The following is a 25,221-nucleotide window of genomic DNA, read 5'->3' as shown; positions in this document are numbered from 1 at the left end:
GAAAAGAAAAACCATTTGTTTTACAAATACAAATAATTGAAAACATCCCATATGACACCATATTTTGCGATTTTACTCAATCTCTTATACATTATTTTCACCATCGCTTAGTTTTACTTGATTGCCTGCATACTTCCTTACTTTGCGACAAGCATTGCAGCTTCTAGTTTTGCTAATCTGCAGAAGCGTTGAAAACTACAGATCCCATCTGAATCTGTAGTTCTAACGTGTATGTCATCTCCCATCAGGTGTGTAAGGGCCGACACGTAGGGGCCGGTGTGTTCTGGTTTGTTTCCGGGCATGCCTGTGTGTGCACCTCTCTACGGGTCCATTGGTGGTAGAAGTTTCCTTTCTCTCCTCACTATTTCACTCATGGCATCTATCCCAAACTCTCTCTCTCCCCTCGTTTAAACCGTGCATCTGCCATATATACAAGGAGACAGCAAAGGGTGGCAGCAATGCGCAACAAGGAGTCCAAAGCGGTCTGCCCACCAGCACCTCCATGTCAAAAGCCCATCACTGTTCACATGCCAGCCATGGAAACCTCACTCGTGGCTCCCGTTGTACACGTGGACTCTCTCCTTACAGTGGTGCTCCCAGTTCAACCTACTGCAGTTAATATGCAAATACCCACAATGTACGAGCCAAATCCGTCTTATTTTGACACCCTGCCTAATCTCTCCCCCACGGGTTCATCGCTACCTGGCAGGGGCATGCAAGCTGTACCCACATTATGTACCGGTCTCCTGAACCCCCGCTCTCCACGCAAACAAGGGACATAAATTCTAGACCTACTGGTGTCCTCTGATTTTAACATATTAGCATTGACAGAATTTTGGCTAGATCAATCGACACCAACTGAAGCACTTTTGCCCACTTTTGGCCACTTCTTTAGGTCCCTCATTTCTATAGGAAGACCAGGGGTGGGGGCGTTGCACTCTATCTTAATAAACCCTTACAGTTTCATATAGTGACCCATGAGCCTTTGGGAGATTGTGAAAGTCTATTTGTATAAATTAAAATGTCACACTACACTTCCCTTGCCCTAATCGTCCTCTATAGGCCCCCAAGGGTCATGCCTACTTTTGAGAAGCAATTGTTGAATCTCTTAAATTCACATACTAAGCCCCAGTCTCCAATTTTAGTCATGGGAGACTTTAATCTTTGTCATGATTACTTAACAGATGTCATTACTATTTCTCTTGTGGATACTTGTAACTCGATCGCTTTCGCGCACATTTTAGAGCATCCGACACATAATGCCAGCCATACCCGGAACTGCCTACTAGTTCACCAACTCGCCCTGACCTTCCTAGTTATTTCACCCTGCATTTGGTTGGATCATTGTTTGCTCTCCTTTGATATTATCCCTCCAGCTCTCCCGGCCAAATTGAACCTGAATCCTATGAGAGAAATCAGGGCGTGTAACCTGAAAGCCCTGACTCTAGAAAAGTTTGTGCCTCTCCTGTTAAAGATGCTGGGCTCTACTGAGGAGTTTGAAAGTGCGAACGACCTTGCCAACCAAATAACTAAATCACTTACCGAGGTTACTAACCTGTTGCTGCCATTAAAGAGCCGAAAATTATTATAATGGAAGCTACGAAAAAAATCTGGTTTAATGAGGCTATCATCTCCATTAGACAGCAGAAACATGACACGGAGTGCCATTGGCACAACAATCCATCCGTCCTCACGTTGACTACAAATAAGACCCTTGCCAAACAACTTAAGGAGGCTATCACAAAAGCCAAGTCTGATTGTTATAATAGCAGAATTCTGACTCTAAGGAGTTGTTCTCAATACCCAATGAGTTCAAAGCAAACCCTCTCACTCCCACCCCGGTAAAAGATAATCAATGGTGTAGAGCCATTCATGATATCTTCTCAAAAAAGGTTATCTTGCATCAATGCAATACCTCACGGGCTAAGGGTGTGTGCTCTCCACAGGAGATAGCAGCTGTAGCTCATTAAGCATTTGCTTACCCACAGGTTTTTGACTTTACTTCTTGCTCCGAGTCATTTGTCTTAGGAACCATTGCCGCCATGAAGCCCAGCTCTTGTCATAGCAATGCCTGTCCAGTGAGTCTGTTCATTGAATGTTAAGAAATATTAAGCCCATGGGTCACCAAATTCATCAATTTTTCCTTTATTGAAGTTAGTGTCCCTCTCTTTTTAAAGCCCACCCTGACGAAGGACGCATCATCCGAAATGCAACGGCTTGGGCCTCTGCTACTAAAAGATTAAAATAAATACGTTCGTTGAACATTTGTAACAAACAAAATCACTAATTATTTGATGCAGCCTCATTGGGTTGAACAGAGAACACACTATTATATTCACAACTAAAGATAGAACATTTAAGTGGTTTTCACTACAAATAGGGCGTCTCCAAGCTCAGTGAGAGTCTCACAGGGCAAACCCAGCCTTGACACCCAAGTTGTTGTGACACTTTACGGCTCACAGTCGGCAGATTCTGTAACTTTGAGTACCATCTACCGGGCCATCCATGTGTGGATGGATGTACACTCCATGGTATTGTATGCAAGCAAAACAGAGCTTCTCATTGTCGCTCCAAGCCATAAGCTGAGATCATTGCCAGGAGAATATGCAAGGTTCATAGTTATAGATACGTCCATTGTGGTACAAAGAAAAGTAAAAACACTTGGTGTGATTCTTGAAAGGGAACTCTCCATGCGTCAAAATGTGGTCACTGCTAGGTCTGCTTGTGGCTTGATAAATAAACTGTTACATAACATTGACTCATTCCTCACTCAAGAGAATCTCGCGACCCTGGCAGCAGTTCTTGTGAATACACGGCTGGACTACTGCAACAGTTTGCTAGCAGGTTATGGCGCTTCTGTCATAGCCACGCTTCAGGTCACCCAGAATGGCGCAGTGCGGGCAATTTCTGGTCTGGCCAGACGCTCCCATGTCACTCTGGCTAGAAGAGCTCTGTACTGGCTGGCAGTGAGGCATCACATCACACACAAAATATTAACCATAACCCATAAATGTGCGATAAAGGCCACCACTGAATATCTTAAGGCGCGCATCCAGCCTTATGCCTCAAGTCGCTTACTCAGATCACAGCAGCATACAAGACTAATTCAACCAAGGTTCAAGCTGGTGACGGCAGGCGGTCGCAGCTTTGCCTTTCAAGGCCCTAGTGCTTGGAATGCACTGCCACCCAGCATTAGATTGAGTGACACACCGTCAAAGTTTAAAAAGGTCTTGAAACTCACCCTTTCAACCTTTCACCTGATTAGCAATGTAATGCTTGTTGGTTGCCCGCCTGACCTTCAAGCTCTGTTACTTGCTCTTCTAGACTCTATTTGCCTATTATTGGCTATGATTGTTGCCCGTCTTTTTTTGTTGTTTGCGCGCCCTGATGCCTGCGGGCTTGTGGCGCGATGGACTAAGAATTTTAAATAAATTAATAAATAAATTACTTGCCTGCTTGAAAGGATAGAAAGGTCAAATAGCCAGTCATCAATAGATGGTCTTGCATCACTCTTCCAGCATTTTAAAATGTGCTTCTTCGCAACCATCAATGCTGTATATGTCCTGAGGAGAGAATCAGCAGACACCCGGAGATCCAAAGGAAACAAACCAAGCATGCAAATTAATGAAGTACGAGGGAGTCGAAAATCCAGTATTAGGTCTATCCTCTGAATGACAGCTTCCCAGAAACCCGCAACTTTTGGACATGACCAAAACATCTGATTTACAATTCCAACAAGTATCATCTTGAACAAGTTTGCAACATTTCATCTTTGAAGGGGAACAATAAATACAATGTAAAAGTTTATCGCCCGCCGACAAAGGGTAAATCTACCAATGGGGCCCTAAAGGTTGTGCTTCCACGTGGGGAGTCAGATCTTCTATCATAGACTACTGTTTAGTAGATTGTTATGTTTTTCAGAGGATAAGGCATTTTGTGGTAATAAAACATCTGGATAGTGATGATTTCCCCCTCTCCCTCGTGGCACATCTTCATATAAAGTTTGGCTCAAACCCACGCTTTTTACAATTGCACCCATGTTGGACCACAAGGAGAGAAGAGGAAGCCTTTTTCGAGAATATTATTAATCTCACAGTAATTAGGACAAAAGTGGCAGGACTGCTTTGTGGAACATTCTTGAGGAAAACAGCACTTTCAGAATTCCAATCTCTGAGGAGGTTAACAGAGAGATATGCTCAAGGTCCTTATTCAATCAAGGGGCATCCCAATCGGGAGGGCGAGTGCACTCTTTGTGGTATGATGCAGACTGTAGAGTCTTCAAATTGTAAACTAATCTGTAAATTGGGGGACGATGAGTGAAGTGGCTCTTGCCAAACTTGAAAAAGAATATAAATCCCTCCTAAAAGAAACTAAAAGATAATATTAAACTAAATTATGGGATTTAATGGTGGAAGCAGTCTTAAATGAAGATGTAAAAAATGGTGGGAAATTAGTGGCTGATGGGTTTGATGAACTGGGGAAGAGGGGTGCATCTCACCGGACGATTGGGACAATCACTACCAAAAAAAGTCTTTCCACCAGGGCTAGTTGAGGATGGAACGCACGCCCCCATAGCGGAAGGGATATTGTTTTTTTCTGAGGAAGCAGTTGCCCTCTCTATTAAAATCTTGTCATTGGGGAAGGCTGTTGGACCAGATGGCTTTGGATCTGATGTATATAAATGGTTTTGGGAATGGTGGTCTCCTTTACTTACATGATATGATATGATGATATGATAGGTTATTTATAACATGCTTAATACCCAGAGGTTTCTAAGCGTGGACCCAGGAATCGAACTTGTGGTGTTTCGTGTCGTCTTGCTTCCAAGGCGAGCACATTGCCCCTGAGCTATCCTCCCGAGACAAATAGCTTTTCAATGCAGTTCCGTCAGAAGTAGTTGCACCTAAATCCTGGAGCTGGAGTGTCATTATCCCGATTTTTTAAAAAGGTTCTGCTGTGGACCCTAATTGCTATCGACCAATATCCTTATCGGACACAACTAATAAACCTTTCAGCAAATGTTTGATTTATAGGCTGGAAGAATAGGTTGAGAGTAATAATATATCTAGTGGTACACAAGCAGGGTTTAGGAAAGGATTTTCTACTCTCAACCACTGTTTTATATTGAATATTTTAATTGAGAAGTATTGCAATATCAGACGAGGCAAGTAGTAAGTAGCGTTTTTAGACTTGGATATTCTTTTGTATTCAATAGCTAGGACTATTCTTTGGAGGAAGTGGAAACACTCAAGGTTCCCAGTGCTTTGTTGAAGCTGATAAAGCTTGCTACTCTGCTACCAAGAGAAACAGTCATGGTTACTAATCTCTACAAGGGTTCGCAAACAGTAGAACCGTGAGGTAACCAGGACTGTTTGTCTCAACTTTTCCAGGGGATGGGTTCACCCCCCCACCTGTGACCTTGCTCATCAAAATCAGGACTACAAAACTACCAAGCAGAATTTAGCACAGGAGAGTTCCAGACCTAGAACCCGACTTCTCTCTTATACTCTGATACTAATGCAGCAGTATATTGTACTCATTCAGCAGACCCCTCTGCCTCCTCCCCTCATCTGGACTTGAAACAGCAGGAGGGTAAGGCCATCTGGGCCAAGAAATTGGGCTGGAAGCATTTTCAGCATTTTTATTTGAAATGCTCTGTTAAGCAGCATAGTCCTTAATTTCATTGATTTTTGAACGTATGCATGACACAAAGTGAAAAGCGGACTAAACCCATTATAATCGCTATAGCAGCAAAAGCGCTCTGTGTTTCATATGCTTTCTGCTGGTACTGATGGGATAAAGACCTTATCAGGTGACCTTTTTTGCCTGCATTCATTGTTTAGTGCCACTTTCCAAGATAGCCTCACCAGAACCCAGCAATGGATACCAGCCTTTGTTTCTTGCCTGGCCCCAGTGATTGGCCACAGGAATTCTTATCACCCAATCAGGTGCACCGGGAGGCAGAAGCCAGCACCTGAATCCAAGGCCCTTATCTAAGGCCGTGTCTTCTCCTGTCCGGTGCTGGCTGGGCGTTGTTGGCACCACTACTTTTGCCAATCCATCATGCACCTGGACGCTGAAGACCCTATCCTGGCACTCTTGGGCTATGCGATTGCTCCGCCAGCTATCACGTAAGTGTGAACCATTATTATGCTGCCTGCGTCATCCTCTGGACTTTGTGCCTCTCCTGACAATCTCTACTATCTTCAAAAGGCACTTTTGTCCTCTCTTTTGTTTCAAAACCCCAATACTTGCCTCCAACCCCAGGAAGGCCTGGGTTGGAGGCAAGTATGTCCTTCTTGATGTTCTTCCTTCCTGGACTTTCACCTCCACTGCTACACCCTGTACCATTGTGCTGCTACACCTATGGACCAAAAAATACATTTTTGTTTAGCTGTATGCACGTCCTGATTGTCTGTGCTGTTTACAATTCAATTTTAGCTGTGTGGACATCCCGATTGTCTGCTGCTGTTTAAGATTCGATTTTAGCTGTGTGCACATTCTGTTTGTCTGCTGCTGTTTAGAATTCGATTTTAGCTGTGTGTACAGCCTGCTGGCCATGAGAATGTGTTTACAGGTCTACCCCCTATGTTCTGTCCGGTCCACTATCTGTTCCCTTACCCTCATTATCTCCCATTGTCTCTTCCCTATGCTGCCTGTGTCTCCCTCTGCACTTGCTCCCTTCTTGCTTACCTCCTCTCAGGTACCTCAATTGCTCTGCCTGGTTAAGTGTACCACCCTTCTGCCCCTTACTATGGCACTTTCTTTCCTCCCCACCTACTTTAACTGTTTCTACATCTCCTATCCTTCACCTCTCACTAAGTTTGGAAGGAAGAACATCAAGAAGGACATACTTGCCTCCAACCCAGGCCTTCCCGTCGCAGACACCTACGTCAGTGCTTCCGCCAGAGGGACTCTTACCGACATCCTCTTTGTTGTTCCTTCTCCTGACCTATGGACTCCACATATGGCCACTTTGTTCTACCCTACTCTTCTTCACACATAAATGGTGGAACCCACTGGGAGCCCTTCTTGCCTTCTCTTCCAGCTCCAGGGCCATTATCAATGTCTGTCAGAATGGTACTATCCTAGTACAAGGTCCTCAACCCAACCTCTTACTCTTTGATAGGATCCTTCCTTGGCTTATCATCTTTCCTCTTCAAGGGCTCCCTTGCCACCTGCCTCTACGGCCACCCAGGCTCCCTTGCCAACTATGCCCACCTTGGCTACCTTGCCTTCTACCAACCCAGCAACTCCCCCATTGTTGCTCTCAACTGTACAAACTCCCTTGCCTACTCACACTACACTGACAACCTCATCAGCCCACTCCAGTTTTCTGCCCGGGCCACCCACTGCCACTGCATCTGGAGCTCCCTTGCCTCCTCCTACCTCTTTCACTCAGGCACTCTCGCCGCTTGTGGGGGGGACCTCTGTACCCTGCAACCCCCCATGTTAGTCATTCAAAAGTGGCAACTTGCTCCATGTCGCCACACTAAATTATCGCTCTGCTGTTAAGCACTCCTCTGACATCTGCCACCTCTTGGAACTCCTGGCCCTTGATGTTCTTGCTCTTACTGAGACACGGTTTGACATACTCCTCCCTCAAGTTTACAAGATCATCTCTGTGCCCAGGCCCAACAGGACAGGAGGTGGAGTAGCCTTGATCTTTCCTGAGTGGATCCCTGTTTCCATTATTCCCACTCAGGTCTACTCCTCTTTTGAATACCCGGTCTGAAGGCTCTCCCTCACATGTCATCTTTCTCACTCTGGCCACCTCCTATTGGGCACCGGGCCAGTCCACCCTCTTCCTCTTGGAATGAGCTGACAGGGCCTCTTCTCTCCTCTCCTCCTCTTCAGAACTCCTCCTTGTGTGGAATCTTTACATCCATCTTGACTCTCCTGACTCTTCAGGACCTTTCTGAAACCTATGTGACTCCCTTTCTCTTTCCATTCTACCCCCTGGTCCAATGCACACTGCTGGCCACATCTTGGTTGCTTGCATCACCACAGACATCCCAATCTCTAATCCTCTCACTATTTCACTCTCATGCAGTGATCATTCTCTTCTCTCTTCCCATTTGAAGCTCTCTTCTCCTTTGGCAATTGGACACCCTACAACCTGCCTTCAAGGTCATCCATTCGAAGAAAAGAGTGTCAGTGGCTGCCTTTTCCTCCTCCTACTCTACTCCTTCTACTCATGTGGCTGACTCCCACCCTGATACAACCCTCTCCAACTTACATCATTCCATCACTAACACTCTTGACATTCTTGCCCATGTCATTTGGGTCCGACTGAATCCTGCCAAAAAGTGCAACTCTTGGTCCGACTCTGATCTGGCTGCTCTTAAACTCAAGTGCATAGCAGCGGAATGGAAATGGGGATCTTCAAGTACACCCTCTAGAAAACTGGCCTGCTGCCTTCTTCAAAGGCAATATAGACTCAGCATTGTCTCCAAGAAAAGAGTCTACATTCAAGCCTGAATCTCCGCGCCATCAAACAACATGCCAAAACTCTTCAAAGTCTACAAGGAACTGGCCAACCCTATTGCAGTTGCATCTTCTACTACACCTACCCAGGCCCATTGCTCGGCCCTGGCCGGACATTTCCCCACCAAAACACCCTCTCTTTTCTGCTCCCCCCTGCACCAACATCTCTTGGGCCCCCATCAGCCACCCCCACTGCTCCCCCTTCTCTCTCCTTCCTCTGCCCTGTCGCTCCTGATGATGTCTCTAGACAAGTCCAGTCTATGAAAGCCTCTTCCAAACAGGTGGACCCGTGCCCCTCCAAAACCATCAAGGACAATATTGACACTCTTGCTCCAGCCTTGACCGACCTCTTTTGCCGCTGGAGTTTTCCCCTCTCCTCTCAGCACTCTCTTGTGCACCACCGGCTCAAAAAACCTTTGCCGACCGTCCATTCTGGCAAACTATCGCCCGATCGTGATCACCCCTTTCCTTGGTAAACTCCTGGAAAATCTGGCTATCACTCAATTTACCCTCCATACACAATCTGTTGGTTGTCGCCATGACCATCAGTCTGACTTTCGAGCATCCAGAGGCACCGAAACTGCTCTTCCGAACACCCGTGAAGACCTGCTCTCCCTCCATCCTCATTCTTCTCGAGCTCTCTTCTGCTTTCGATACAGTAAACAACAACATCCTGATCACCAGTCTCTGTGATACCTGAGTATCACAGATCAGGCCCTGGCATGGCTCACCTTCTTTCTCTATGATCGGTCCTCAAAGGTTGAACTAGGGCCCTCTCGGGCTCTCTCTACTTGTGGGGTCCCCCAGGGATCTAACCTTTCCCCCTGGTTCTTCAATATCTACATGGCCCCATTCGCCCACAGGATCTCTACCTTCACCTCTAACTTTCAGTGTTACCTGTTACGCTCACCTGATATCCATGGGGGCACCACACGATACAGGATGGAGGTCTAAGCCCTATCCCGGACTCCGCTCTGCTTGGTTATGTGCCAGATGTTGGGTAGCGCCTATAACAGGAGAATGGAGGGTTAAGATATTGGTTCTGTGATGGGTGGATTACCACCTCCCTCTGGTCCAAATCCCCTCCCTTGGGGGTATTGCTCACCTTAGGTTTTTGTGTGTTGAACTCTCTGTCCTGCATCTCTGTGCAAGGGCACATGGTTGGTGCAGGCGTTCCGTGGACCTAGTTGCTTCACTGGTGCATATGCCCTTATGTCGGATCCAGACCGGCTGTGACTCCACCTCTGCTTGCTGTCTTCCAGGGGAGTTATAATGTCTTTTCCACATTTATTCTGTCTCTTTCTTTCCCTCCGTTTTCTCTGTACTGTCGGCGTCTTGCTCCACTACGCTGTTCCCTAACAATGTCTCTTTTTGCTTTCACAGGGATGGTTGCGAACTCAGAGTTGCCGCGCCGATGGCGAAGACAACAGGGAGTTATTGATGCGCAGAGCACTGCGCTGTTTATTGGTGTTAATTGCTAACCTGTGTTCTCTTTCCTTCTTTGTACAGGTTGCTGTGATGTTCCGGAGTGATGAGCGATCGAAGTGCTGCTTGTCCAGGTGAGTGTTTTGTTAATGCTGACCTTGTTCCTTCTCCCTTGCAGGTTGCAGTGAAACCCGTAGATGGGCGAGGTAAGAGAAGCGCAGGGTGCTGCTAGGACTTGCTGCTTGCCCAGGTAAGAATTGTTATTAATGCTGTCCTTGTTCTTCCAGGTTATTAATGGAATCCAGATCTAGGGCTTCAGGATCGTTCCGCCGGAGAAGCCGATGAGCAGGAGCTGGACACGGTTAGCATTATGCTGCAGGAGTGCAGAATAACGCGAAGCATGTTCTGCTGTTTGGGTGTGGTTTAAATAGCCCAGGTAAAGTAATTCAAGGCCAAGTATTTCCAGGCCCAGCCACACCCAAAACACTAGACCACATGGCTTGGTTCTAAAGAACTGAGCTGTGTAATAGGCCTCCATGTTGGATTAAGGTCCAAAACTGGTATTGCTTTATTCCTGATAATGAGCCTGGTGCCAAAGGCGCCAGGACTGACTCCATGTATGTTTCCGATGGAGTTTTAAGGCCCTTGGGACCAATGTGAAGGGTTTTAGCCCCAGTGCTGCCAGGGGGCTGTTATACCTGAGGGGGTCTGGGGCATGGAGCGTGACAGCACTCCCTCCTAAGGCCTCTCTCAAGGTATTTCCTCCGTCTGGCCCTGGTTTGGTCGGATGGTTCCGATAAAATTGTCTTAACAGGCGTGGCACATGGATGAGCTCGCTATGCTGCCATGTCCTGCCCTGAGGGCCGTATCCCTTCCAGTCCACTAAGTAATGTAACTTGGACCTGGTGAGCTTAGAATCTAGGATGCCCTTGACTTCAAATTCGGGTTGTCTGTTAACCAGTACCAGATTTGGTGGTGTTTTGACCCGAGTTCCAGGCTGAACAGGTTTTAAGAGTGACACGTGGAATATGGGATGGATCTGCATATTTGGTGGTTGTGATGCTGGAAATGCATCGGAGGGACTGGGCCTCTGTATCCTTATCCTTCACTGCTTTTTATCGTGTGTTCAGTCGTGTTTTCCGCACAGAAGTTCATTTGGGACTCCTGGCGGTGCAGCTCTTGCTTTTGGTTTGGTGTACAGACCTAAGGGATACCCTTATGGCACCCATGGGTGGGGATACAACCCTGTGCCCCTAGTGTATGTTTTTGGGCACCTGTGGGTGTGACCGCAGGTCACACAGGGTCCAGCTGCGAGCCCGGCATCCTTGCCAATGGGGAAACCCAAGGCACGAAGGAAACGGAAGAGTAAGAAGGCCACCTCTGTGGAGGGAGGCCCTGCTCTTCCTGCTGTTCCGACAGCACCCATTGGGATCCATGCTCTGGAGCCAGAAGACTTTCCTGTGGGAGAGGCTCTCAACCGTGGCCTCTTGCTTGCTATTGCATGTTACCTTGTTTTCCCAAAGTCCTGGGAAGCCCTGACTCTGTCCCTTCCCCCTGCCCCTGTTGGGTGGAAGTTCCATATATGGTGTTGTTGTGAAGTCCAGGCCAGACTGGCTGGAGCCTTCCCAGTGACTGTATGTTGTGGGTACACCCTGTGGGTGGGACCTGGGTGAATGGAGTATGTGACAAATACGCATTGTGTGTTGTGGGTGTCTAGTATCTGGTGTTTGACACAATGACTGAGACAGCCCTGCCTGAAACTGGTATGAATGCAGTGTGGAGTGTTAAATGCTGGGTACTTATCCCATAGCCCCGCGCCGAGCCGGGACGCGAGGCGATCACGGGGTACTTAAGAGTACCGTTGCCGTAGCAACGTTTCAACACGTCCACCCGACAGACTGAGGCTTCGCTCGTCTGCGCACGGAGGATCCGCAATCACCCGTGCAGTTCAGGGTATGTCCTTTATACACTTAGGAGCTTTGTGGTTGACACCACACGTAGAATCTAATTAACAAGCGCTTTATCACCTTATATTTAGCTGCAGAGGGACGAGATCCACCTGGCCCAATCTGCTACGCGCATTTACACAAATGCCATTAATGGCCATCAGTATCATAACAACACTGCTTTGCTTCCATTTGAAACATGCTACACCACACAGGTAAAGGAGTCATACTTTTCCACCTTTGCCACACACACTGAGCAGTTAACTTCTCCCTTTAATCGGCACTTTCCATTCATTTTCTCTCATTTCTTTTATCCTATCCATATCGGCACTCTACCCATTACTGAAACCTCCGCCGGATGGTATGTTCTTTCTTTTTTGTTATAACCATGCATGCTAATGGTGTGTCTCATTTTCTGTCACATTTGAAATTCACATTTTGTTATGTATTTGAATGCTTTAATAACAGACTAGCCCTGACGAAGGAAATTGGTTTCCGAAATGCATTGGCATATTAAGTCTGTTTTACTCTTAAACTGTGTCAGTTGTTTCCTCACTAAGAACTTATTAGTGATTGCTCTATTTTGAGATTGTTTTCTCGATAAATTATAGCTTGTGAAATTCAACAGCGACTAATTTATTGGAAGAATTGCATCAATTTTGGATAACATTATTCAATCATTTATAATTTTGATTTACCTCACAACCCTAGTTGGCTTAAGCGGAGAGCGGCCGTGTGACTTGGTATTTTCACCCGGCCTTTTGCTGTACATGTATTTGGAGTCAGGGTGTCTCCAGACTCTTCACAGAAAGCTCCTGCATAACTTTCTTTGAACTAAATGAAACTACAAGAACTTTGTATGACTTGATCTTAACTGATTCTTACTAAGTGGTGCCCACTCATTTTTCTCTTTACTTGTCCCAATACACATAACTTGTTGTGAGTGTCTGGAGGATTTATTGCTCATACCTGTAGTCTTAATCTTCAGTAGTGCTCCCTAAGGGAACTGCACAGGATTCTGCCTAACACCCTGCCATTGGGATCAGTTGATTCCTGATAGGAAACAAGATGGCCCCTGTGGCCTCTTGCTTTCTATTGCCTGTTACCTTGTTTTCCCAAAGTCCTGGGAAGCCCTGACTCTGTCCCTTCCCCCTGACCGACTGTTGGGTGGAAGTTCCATATATGGTGTTGTTGTGAAGTCCAGGCCAGACTGGCTGGAGCCTTCCCAGTGACTGTATGTTGTGAGTACACCCTGTTGGTGGGACCTAGGTGAATGGAGTGTGTGACAAATACGAATATGCATTGTGTGTTGTGGGTGTCTAGTATCTGGTGTTTGACACAATGACTGAGACAGCCCTGCACGAAACTGGTATGAATGCAGTGTGAAGTGTTGAATGGCTGGGTACTTGTCCCAATACACATAACGTGCTGTTAGTGTCTGGAGAGGAGTGAATGGCCTGAATGCACTATGCACTTGATTAGATGCCTGCCTGCATGAATGCCCTTCTGACCGATTGGTTGCCTGAGTGCGCCCAGACTGTTGTCCGCCACTGTCGATGACCGTCGTCACCGACTGGAGCCGCCGTGCTCCCGTTTGCCTAAGAACTTCATTTGATCCAAGGACGCTCTCGTCTGCATCGTCACCGCTGTCTCCTGCTGGAGAAGGCCTGACCGTCGACGCGCCGAGGAGCATCCACCGGTGGGTTTCCCGCCACCCAAAGACTACAGAGACGCCGACAACTCAACGCCCTTGCTGGGCCACAGTTCTTCAACTCTTTGCGGTCCAGAACTATCGACACAGAGGAGCCCCACACGCCTCTTCCTTGCAGGGCATCTACGCTTCCCCGTCTACGAGCACCGCTAGGAACGATGCGGCCACTTCACCGTCATAGCTCGACCTGTTCTCTGTCGGACATTTGACGACCCGTGACTCCTGCCTGAAAGGGAGGACACTCAAGAAGGGTTGTCGATTTCCCCGACGTGGAACGCTACAACACCAAGGTACTTTGGGGTTGCAGAACTATTGGGAAGTCAAAGGGTGAACAAAATATGGACTGGGCTTGTATCGTTCTTCTACAGGTTGCCCAGGTGGGGGGATCTCCACACAGAACTGTGTCTAGGTAACGGGACCAGTACTCTGCCTATTGTTCAACCATCTTGCTTTCCTTCCTCTCTTTACTGCTGGTTTCCTCTTTATTTTGATCTGTGTGTCATTCTGACCGTATGCACTTTAATAAGATCTAATAACGTTAGTGGTACCACTTTAGAATTGTATATTTACCATTGTTGATTTTCGGAGTACAAAGTGGGTTATCGTGATCGTGTATATGACTTTGAATATTAATTATATAAAGACTGTGTTTTAACCAATACAGCGTGCGGACATTCCTTCGTGGGGGCTTGGGGACTACACTGTACTTAAGAACCAGCTCGCATCACCTTCCGAGAAGCTAGGCCTTGATTGCTCGTCCATTGCTACCGTAATAGAGAATCTTGGCAGGGGTCTCTGTGCCTCCCCTATACCATATAGAGAGCGGAAGTGCAGACCCCCCCCTCCGGTCTTTACAGTGAGCACATCACTGTCTCTCACATTATATAAGGCCATCAGGATGCATTCTGAGTTTGGAGGAGAGGAGATACGTGTAGGAAATGCCTGCGGATGATTAGACTTAGAGGGTCATTCATAGAATTCAACGCACAAGTGGCACACGCGGCTGGCGCACAGTGTGCGTGTGCGAATCGATGCGCCAGCCACGTGCGCTAAAATCCATTTCCGCGCACAGCGTATTCATGGATTCCAGCTACCAAAACCAGCCGTGGCGCACAGTGGCGCAGCGACCCTGCAGCAGCGCCAGTTACGCCCCCAAGACCGCCTCTCGCGCAGGGAAAAGCCATCAAAATCCCCAATCCAGCGCAAAGGGCTGTGCTAACCCTGTATCAGCACAGCAAGCGGGCTACGTGTATCACTGGGGTGCGCGGGAAGTTCCACACGTGATTTCAGCAGGGTACGCATATTTCAGGGGTGCGCGGGAAGTTCTACATGCGATTTCATCAGGGTACATGTATTTCAGGGGTGCGCGGGAAGTCCCACACGCGATTGGCCCTGTGCGAGCAGGGTACGCGTATTTCAGGGGTGCGCGGGAAGTTCCACACGCGATTTCATCAGGGTACGTGTATTTCAGGGGTGCGTGGGAAGTTCCACACGCGATTTCAGCAGGGTAAGTGTATTTCAGGGGTGCGCGGGAAGTTCCACACGCGATTCCAGCAGGGTACGTGTATTTCAGGGGTGCGCGGGAAGTTCCACACGCGATTGGCCCCGTGCGAGCAGGGTACGCGTATTTCAGGGGTGCGCGGGAAGTTCCACACGCGATTTCATCAGGGTACGGGTATTTCAGGGGTGCGCGGGAAGTTCCACACGCGATTTCAGCAGTGTACGTGTATTTCAGGAGTGCGCGGGAAGTTCCACACGCGATTTCAGCAGGGTACGTGTATTTCAGGGTTGCGCAGGAAGTTCCACACGTGATTTCAGCAGGGTACGTGTATTTCAGGGGTGCGCGGGAAGTTCCACACGCGTTTTCAGCAGGGTATGTGTATTTCAGGGGTGCGCGGGAAGTTCCACACGCGATTGGCCCCGTGCGAGCACGGTACGCGTATTTCAGGGGTGCGCGGGAAGTTCCATATGCGATTTCAGCAGGGTACGTGTATTACAGGGGTGCGCGGGGAGCACCACACGTGAATTGCACATGTGGGTCCTCCCAGGTGTTCCCTCTACACCCTCCACGGCCCCTGCAGGTGGCTCACACCACAGGGGCCTACCCTGCACATGTCCTGCAGGCACCCCATCCACCATGGCCATGCCCCCCAGCCAACCCACATGTCAACTTGCACTACTGCCCACCAGGGGCAGCCTCCACCAGGCCCCCACCCATGTCTCCCACCCCCCCACCCCCCAGCAGTGCAGGGGCAGCCTCCACCAGGCCCCCACCCATGTCTCCCACCACCCCCACCCCCCAGCAGTGCAGGGGCAGCCTCCACCCAGCCCCCACCCATGTCCCTCACCCCCCCACCCCCCAGCAGTGCAGGGGCACCCTCCACCAGGCCCCCACCCATGTCCAACTCATGTCCCCACCACCCCCACCCCCCAGCACTGTGGGGCACCTGCCAGCAGGCCCCCACCCATGTCCAACTCATGTCCCCACCACCCCCACCCCCCAGCAGTGCAGGGGCAGCCTCCACCAGGCCCCCACCCATGTCTAACTCATGTCCCCACCACCCCCACCCCCCAGCACTGTGGGGCACCTGCCAGCAGGCCCCCACCCATGTCCAACTCATGTCCCCACCACCCCCACCCCACAGCAGTGCAGGGGCAGCCTCCACCAGGCCCCCACCCATGTCTCCCACCCCCCAGCAGTGCAGGGGCAGCCTCCACCAGGCCCCCACCCATGTCCAACTCATCTCCCCACCACCCCCACCCCCCAGCACTGTGGGGCACCTGCCAGCAGGCCCCCACCCATGTCCAACTCATGTTCCCCAGCCAACATGTCATCACAATCTAGATCCCTGGTCCCTATGGTCAGCCTCCAAATGCAAAACACCCACCCGAGTATTGCATCCACCCACTCAGAAATGACAATTACATGACAGAACACCAATTGCAAGTTTCGAAACAAACACATGTCCCTCACATACACCCAATGGGTGTCAGTGAATCTCAAAACCCATATCATGATATGCATGAAACCAATGAGATGATACTACACATTGAAGTTCGATAAAAAAAATATGTATTAAAGGAAACATAAATAGATTCAAAAATAAAGAAACAGAAATGGGAATGTACAAAAATGAAAAGAAGCATGTCCGTGAAAAAAAGCAAAACCAAAAATCATAATCCAAAGTAATGGTGTCCAAAGTCACTGTCCACAAAAGAAAATCCAATGGGAAATAAAAATTGAAAGCCATTGCTCCATGGGTAAATTTTAAAAAGAAAAGAAAATCCAACAGTGAACTATGTACAGGTGAACAAGCCAGGGTCCATGATCCCAACAAAAGAAATGAAACCTATCTAACAACACTACCTAATAAAAAATAACTATATACAAAAATGTGGCCCATTGTCCAAAAGGTCCAAAGAAAATTCAAAAACAAAGGAAACCTAACACTAACTACATAACTATTTTACATGGGCAGCGGGCTAGTCCAAGGGCTCACTGGATGTTGTGATGGGCCAGGGCATCATCGAACTCCTGTTCAATGGCTTGGAGGCGGGCATGTTCACGGGTCGTCAAACGTCCGACAGAGAACAGGTCGAGCTACGATGGTGAAGTGGCCGCATCGTTCCTAGCGGTGCTCGTAGACGGGGAATGACTTCCCCGTCTACGAGCACCGCTAGGAACGATGCGGCCACTTCACCGTCGTAGCTCGACCTGTTCTCTGTCGGACGTTTGACGACCCGTGACTCCTGCCTGAAAGGGAGGACACTCAAGAAGGGTTGTCGATTTCCCCGACGTGGAACGCTACAACACCAAGGTACTTTGGGGTTGCAGAACTATTGGGAAGTCAAAGGGTGAACAAAATATGGACTGGGCTTGTATCGTTCTTCTACAGGTTGCCCAGGTGGGGGGATCTCCACACAGAACTGTGTCTAGGTAACGGGACCAGTACTCTGCCTATTGTTCAACCATCTTGCTTTCTTCCTCTCTTTACTGCTGGTTTCCTCTTTATTTTGATCTGTGTGTCATTCTGACCGTATGCACTTTAATAAGATCTAATAACGTTAGTGGTACCACTTTAGAATTGTATATTTACCATTGTTGATTTTCGGAGTACAAAGTGGGTTATCGTGATCGTGTATATGACTTTGAATATTAATTATATAAAGACTGTGTTTTAACCAATACAGCGTGCGGACATTCCTTCGTGGGGGCTTGGGGACTACACTGTACTTAAGAACCAGCTCGCATCACCTTCCGAGAAGCTAGGCCTTGATTGCTCGTCCATTGCTACCGTAATAGAGAATCTTGGCAGGGGTCTCTGTGCCTCCCCTATACCATATAGAGAGCGGAAGTGCAGACCCCCCCCTCCGGTCTTTACAGTGAGCACATCACTGTCTCTCACATTATATAAGGCCATCAGGATGCATTCTGAGTTTGGAGGAGAGGAGACACGTGTAGGAAATGCCTGCGGATGATTAGACTTAGAGGGTCATTCATAGAATTCAATGCACAAGTGGCACACGCGGCTGGCGCACAGTGTGCGTGTGCGAATCGATGCGCCAGCCACGTGCGCTAAAATCCATTTCCGCGCACAGCGTATTCATGGATTCCAGCTACCAAAACCAGCCGTGGCGCACAGTGGCGCAGCGACCCTGCAGCAGCGCCAGTTACGCCCCCAAGACCGCCTCTCGCGCAGGGAAAAGCCATCAAAATCCCCAATCCAGCGCAAAGGGCTGTGCTAACCCTGTATCAGCACAGCAAGCGGCCTACGTGTATCACTGGGGTGCGCGGGAAGTTCCACACGTGATTTCAGCAGGGTACGCGTATTTCAGGGGTGCGCGGGAAGTTCTACATGCGATTTCATCAGGGTACATGTATTTCAGGGGTGCGCGGGAAGTTCCACACGCGATTGGCCCTGTGCGAGCAGGGTACGCGTATTTCAGGGGTGCGCGGGAAGTTCCACACGCGATTTCATCAGGGTACGTGTATTTCAGGGGTGCGCGGGAAGTTCCACACGCGATTTCAGCAGGGTACGTGTATTTCAGGGGTGCGCGGGAAGTTCCACACGCGATTCCAGCAGGGTACTTGTATTTCAGGGGTGCGCGGGAAGTTCCACACGCGATTGGCCCAGTGCGAGCAGGGTACGCGTATTTCAGGGGTGCGCGGGAAGTTCCACACGCGATTTCAGCAGGGTACGTGTATTACAGGGGTGCGCGGGGAGCACCACACATGAATTGCACATGTGGGTCCTCCCAGATGTTCCCTCTACACCCTCCACGGCCCCTGCAGGTGGCTCACACCACAGGGGCCTACCCTGCACATGTCCTGCAGGCACCCCATCCACCATGGCCATGCCCCCCAGCCAACCCACATGTCAACTTGCACTACTGCCCACCAGGGGCAGCCTCCACCAGGCCCCCACCCATGTCTCCACACCCCCCTCCCCCCAGCAGTGCAGGGGCAGCCTCCACCAGGCCCCCACCCATGTCTCCCACCACCCCCACCCCCCAGCAGTGCAGGGGCAGCCTCCACCCAGCCCCCACCCATGTCTCTCACCCCCCCACCCCCCAGCAGTGCAGGGGCACCCTCCACCAGGCCCCCACCCATGTCCAACTCATGTCCCCACCACCCCCACCCCCCAGCACTGTGGGGCACCTGCCAGCAGGCCCCCACCCATGTCCAACTCATGTCTTCACCACCCCCACCCCCCAGCAGTGCAGGGGCAGCCTCCACCAGGCCCCCACCCATGTCTAACTCATGTCCCCTCCACCCCCACCCCCCAGCACTGTGGGGCACCTGCCAGAAGGCCCCCACCCATGTCCAACTCATGTCCCCACCACCCCCACCCCACAGCAGTGCAGGGGCAGCCTCCACCAGGCCCCCACCCATGTCTCCCACCCCCCACCCCCCAGCAGTGCAGGGGCAGCCTCCACCAGGCCCCCACCCATGTCCAACTCATGTCCCCACCACCCCCACCCCCCAGCACTGTGGGGCACCTGCCAGCAGGCCCCCACCCATGTCCAACTCATGTTCCCCAGCCAACATGTCATCACAAACTAGATCCCTGGTCCCTATGGTCAGCCTCCAAATGCAAAACACCCACCCGAGTATTGCATCCACCCACTCAGAAATGGCAATTACATGACAGAACACCAATTGCAAGTTTCGAAACAAACACATGTCCCTCACATACACCCAATGGGTGTCAGTGAATCTCAAAACCCATATCATGATATGCATGAAACCAATGAGATGATACTACACATTGAAGTTCGATAAAAAAAATATGTATTAAAGGAAACATAAATAGATTCAAAAATAAAGAAACAGAAATGGGAATGTACAAAAATGAAAAGAAGCATGTCCGTGAAAAAAAGCAAAACCAAAAATCATAATCCAAAGTAATGGTGTCCAAAGTCACTGTCCACAAAAGAAAATCCAATGGGAAATAAAAATTGAAAGCCATTGCTCCATGGGTAAATTTTAAAAAGAAAAGAAAATCCAACAGTGAACTATGTACAGGTGAACAAGCCAGGGTCCATGATCCCAACAAAAGAAATGAAACCTATCTAACAACACTACCTAATAAAAAATAACTATATACAAAAATGTGGCCCATTGTCCAAAAGGTCCAAAGAAAATTCAAAAACAAAGGAAACCTAACACTAACTACATAACTATTTTACATGGGCAGCGGGCTAGTCCAAGGGCTCACTGGATGTTGTGATGGGCCAGGGCATCATCGAACTCCTGTTCAATGGCTTGGAGGCGGGCATGTTCCCTGGCCCCGAGGTCTCGCAGGGATAAGGCAGTGTCCAGCTCCAACTCCCTGCAAAGACCCTCGAGGAACTCAGCCCGCCTCAGCGCCCTCCGCATGGAGTTCTCCGCCCTGACCATTGTGAGCCGTTCCTCCTCTGCCCGCTGCCGCTCCGCACCTATCTGCTGGCCCAACCGTTCCCACACGGAAGCCACTCCCATTCCAGGGTTCTCCTGCCCTCCGGCTGATGCCTGCACCCCTGATGTTGATGGCCCCGAGCCACGATGCCTCCGACGCAACTGCCTGTGCCAGCACAACGGCATCCAGGCTGATGGAATCCACCAACGCCGTCGTGCACGTGCCCTGCCCGATGATGCCGTCACATCCTCCATCTGCTGGGGTCCAGTTGCTGGTGTGTCCACCCCTGCTGGACGTCCGACTCCCGACTGTGGCAGGGATGGGATCCCCACCGAGCCGGCTGCATTGGTCGGGGCAGGTCCACAGGGGGCCCTGGTGGCATCTGGGCCGGAAGACGGCATGGAGAACGACTGGTGCATAGTCTCCACAGAGGAGGAGAGGGTCGCCAGATTGGCCGACACATGTAGGAAACCCCCGACCATGGCCGATCCCAAATGGGCCACGTCAGCACGGTGCTCTCTGTGATGATGTGCATGCTCCTCCCGGGAAGCACGCACCTCATCACGAATTGCACCTGTGCCCAACGCGACACCAATCAGGACCTTCTCCATACGGCCAGGGGTCCCCTCGTCCACAGGTGGAGGGGAGTCAGATGACATGGACATCCCCCATACCTGCAGACGGGCCTGGAATGGGGCATCCCTGCTGGTGCATGGTGGTGCAGTCACAGTGTCAGGGACAGTGACATGCACAGGCCCCTCCATGGTGACCTGTGCTGCCTCCTGCCCCTGCCCCTGGACTGCAACACTTGCACCAGCAGGGATGCCCCCACCAGGCCCCATGTGCGCCTCAGTAGCTGCCTCCTCCTCCTCTGTGGAAACCACCAACCTGGATGGCTCCACGCCGTCTTCCGCCGTTGCAAGCCCCTGTTGGGGCTCACCCACCCCTTCCGCTGCAGCCGTGGGGGCATCCCCGCCGCTTTGCTCCACAGAGCCGTCTCCGCCCACTTCTTCACGTGGCGCTGTGTAGAGGGAGACATAGAACACAAGCATCAGGGTACTGTACAATGGTCCCCTAGACAGGAAGCAATAGCAGATGAGTGGCACTGTCAAAGATCACTTCCATCATGTCCCTCCACAACACATGGCTCAGTGCAGGTAAAACACATGCGGTAACAGGCATGGCGCATGCTATGGACATTAGCATACATGTCCAAGGGATTCTTGAAACATACAATGTTGTTTTGGGACTCACATGCATCGTGGGCCATGCCTATCACATGCACACACTTCACCCTAGTTTCATCCATCTGGCCTCGTACACCACAGACACAGTGGATACAAGGATGACTAGGCTGCATCAGTGAACCTGAACATTGCGACAGACATGTGTCATGCATCCCTGGCATTCACAAGTCACAGACACACAGGTCAGACACACACACATGGACAGCATGCATGTACATGGCATCAGCACCCATCCCTCACCCCCACCCATGTCCAGGAACAGAGACTGGCATGCTTTCATGAGGCCATTCCGCATAGGGCAACCCATGTTGCATTTGAACACATGCACCAACCGTGTGTTTCACACATTACTGGTCTCACATGCATGACGTCCCTGCACACACACATGCATACATGGCCTATGTCACACATACAGGCAAGTATCAGACAACCAGCACACTGTGACATGCCCTGTCTCACACAGCAATGCTTGGCCACTTACCGCTCAACTCCAGACGGGTCTGCCTCTCAAGGATCTGGGCGTGGAGCGCTGGGCCTACGCGTTCCAGGACCCTCATCTGGATGGTACTCATGCGGCTCCAGCCCCCCTCCACGAGGCGCCGGGCCTTCAAGAGGGTCCTGGACCTGCAGTCATCCCAGCGCTTCTTGACATGTTGGTAGTCGCGGACTGCCACCCCCTCCGCGTTGATGGCAGTCAAGATGTCCGTCCAGATCCGAGTCCGTCCTTCCTTGTTGGCGCGCTTACTTCCGAAGAGGGCATCATACTGCCCCAGGACTTGCTCCACCAGGACACCAACTTCGGTGGCAGTGAAGCTGCTGCCCCTCTGCCTCTCTGGCCGGGGGTTGCCAGTGGTGCCAGATGTTTCAGTGCCCGACATGGCAACCCCAGAGGCAGGAGTGGGTGGGCAACTGGGTCCTGGGGCTGGGCTGTGGAGCGATGGTATCCCAGTCGGGAGTCTTCTGTTCCAGCAGGGGTGGACACAGCAAATGGACCCCTGCAGATGGCTGATATGCAGGCACCAAATGGCAGGGCACGGTGGCAGCAGGCAGGCAGGCAGCAGCAGATGGCTCGTGGGAGGCTGCTCAGGGCTCTGGGGGGCAGTAATTCGGCCTTTTGGGCAGGAGCGTGGTCTTCCGTGTGCTTACGCGTGGCCAGCTTGATACGGAGTGATGTGGCACGTGAAAATCTTGCACGTCTGCGTGTAAACCGAGGAAAGGCCCTTAGCGCATAAGCGTGTCAGCACGCATACGCGATTTCATTGGACCAAAGGCCCTTAGCGCGTAAGCGCGTCAGCACGCATACGTGATTTCATTGGACCAAAGACCATTAGTGAGTAAGCGTGTCTGTGACGTTTCGCGCACGGGCGTTTCCCTGGTAGGGCTTGTAGATCCCACGTGCCTTTACATTGCTCTGTACGTGCTTTTCGTGGGGTGCGGTGCGTGTGTTTTGCAGCCGTTGGGGTTCACACGCTATTACTTCACAGCGGGTGTTGGCTATGCGTTCTTCTACACGCAAGGCAGATGGTGAGTGGTAGCCCGCTCCCCCAGGCCCGATCGTGTGAAAAACTTCACGCGAACCCCCGTAATACACGTAGCCCGCTCCCCCGGGCCTAATCGCGTGAAAAACTTCACGCGAACCCCCGTAATACACGTAGCCCGCTCCCCCGGGCCCGATCGCGTGAAAACTTCACGCGAACCCCTGTAATACACGTAGCCCGCTCCCCAGGCCCGATCGCGCACGCGAACCCCAGTAATACACGTAGCCCGCTCCCCCAGCGAACCCCAGGCACAATAGCAGTATGGGACATTCATCATTGCTGTATATTGGCACTTTTGTGATGCGCAGGGACACTACCGCCTGCTTTCGTGTGGCGGACGTGTTTAGGCCTGTGCGTGTCTTTGGCCATGCGCGGCTTTGCCCTATTCGATTCCATGAATACGTGTGGTTCGCGTGCGTGTGGGCATTCCGTCTGCTTCCCAGCAGTACATCCCAATTACGCCCTTATTTTCGCACGTTGTTCCCCATTCCGCGCGTTACGCCCCGTGTTCCGCCCCCTTTTTGGTGTGTGCGCCGAGGTTGTGCGCTTTCACTGTGCGCGTCGCGCACGCCGTTCGGGATGTTTCAGTGACGTGTGCGCCATGCACGGGTTTGGCGCACATCCCGAGGAAAACACGCGCAGGGACTTCCATGAATCGCACATGTGCGCGTGCGCCTGTTTTTTCACGCTTGCGCCTGCTTGCGCCTGCTTGCGCATAGATTTTCGGCGCACGTTTGTTCCACGAATCGGCCCCTTAATGTCCTCCCATTACATGCTTGTAACACCTGGCAATGGTGGGCGGTGTCTACAAAATGCAATTTCGAATTGGGAGCTGACAAGGGCCTGGAACATTTCCTGTTAATCTGTCGAAATGATTGTGTATAATGGAAAAAGTGGTTTAGGCCCCTTTTTTTAAAGGCCAAAATCAAAACTTATCAAGAGGCCCTCTTTTACATAAAAAATTGCAGTGATGGGTATTTTATTTTTAGCCTTTGTGAGTTTGTACGAGAATCTTTTATATATAGGAATGTTTTAATGAACAAATGCATTTAGGAATTTTAGCCGGATTTATTTTCTTTTTTTTTAAAGTGTGTTTTAAGGGACTTTAATCCTATTTTATGCTGGCCCAAGTGGAATACTGTAATTTGTGTATGTTTTAATGGAGAAATCTGAATAAAGATAATTTTGATTGATTGATTTAAATAATGTCTGTATGTGGAGATCCAATGATTACGATCGTGGTGCACGAGGAGTTCACGCACGGTGCGGCAATTCCTACTTATGTAGACGGGACTGATGCTTGGCAAAAGCACAGACGTTTTGTACACGTTCCTGCTCGCCCAGAACGAGGATCTGTCTGCCCACGTTTGCTGCTACTGTACTGATCTGCACACCCCCCCAAAGGGGCCAAAAGGGGCTACATCCTTAAAAAAAAAAATACCCTCCATAAAGCAATAGATTTATAAAACAGTAATTCACTTACCAGCATCGTTTTGACAGCCAATTAATTACATGATTTGTAAAGGGCAATTCAAATCGTGTCTAGCTATTTACTTTCTTTGGCTTTACAGGTCAGTTGTTTTTTTTACACGGGATTTTCTTTCAGAATCGTAGTGGCGTGCACTTTTATTTGGGCATTCAGAATTATATATCACTTAAAAATAAGCACGAGACATATCGCTGCAACGGTTACAAACTGAGCTTGAGCACTGTACACAACATTACACTGCTTGCCTAAAATACCATCCCTGTTCGACTTAAAGCTGTCTGAAGATTTCGTCGTTGCTATGAAACCATTTCCCTAGCATGCTAACTTCAAACCGGATTTTGCATGAGTTGTTTTAAACGGATTTTCTGCTCATAACTCAGTACCGCTTATCCCTTCAGAAAGCAGCCTTTTGGGCTATTATATCCACTCAAGGGAAAGGTGTCTGGGAACCTGTTATATAATATGTCTCGCCACGGCTC

This window comes from Ambystoma mexicanum, chromosome 7q, assembly GCF_040938575.1.
Source record: "Ambystoma mexicanum isolate Mex_15411 chromosome 7q, UKY_AmexF1_1, whole genome shotgun sequence".
NCBI lineage: Eukaryota > Metazoa > Chordata > Amphibia > Caudata > Ambystomatidae > Ambystoma > Ambystoma mexicanum.
Note: the sequence above shows the minus strand (reverse complement) of the source record.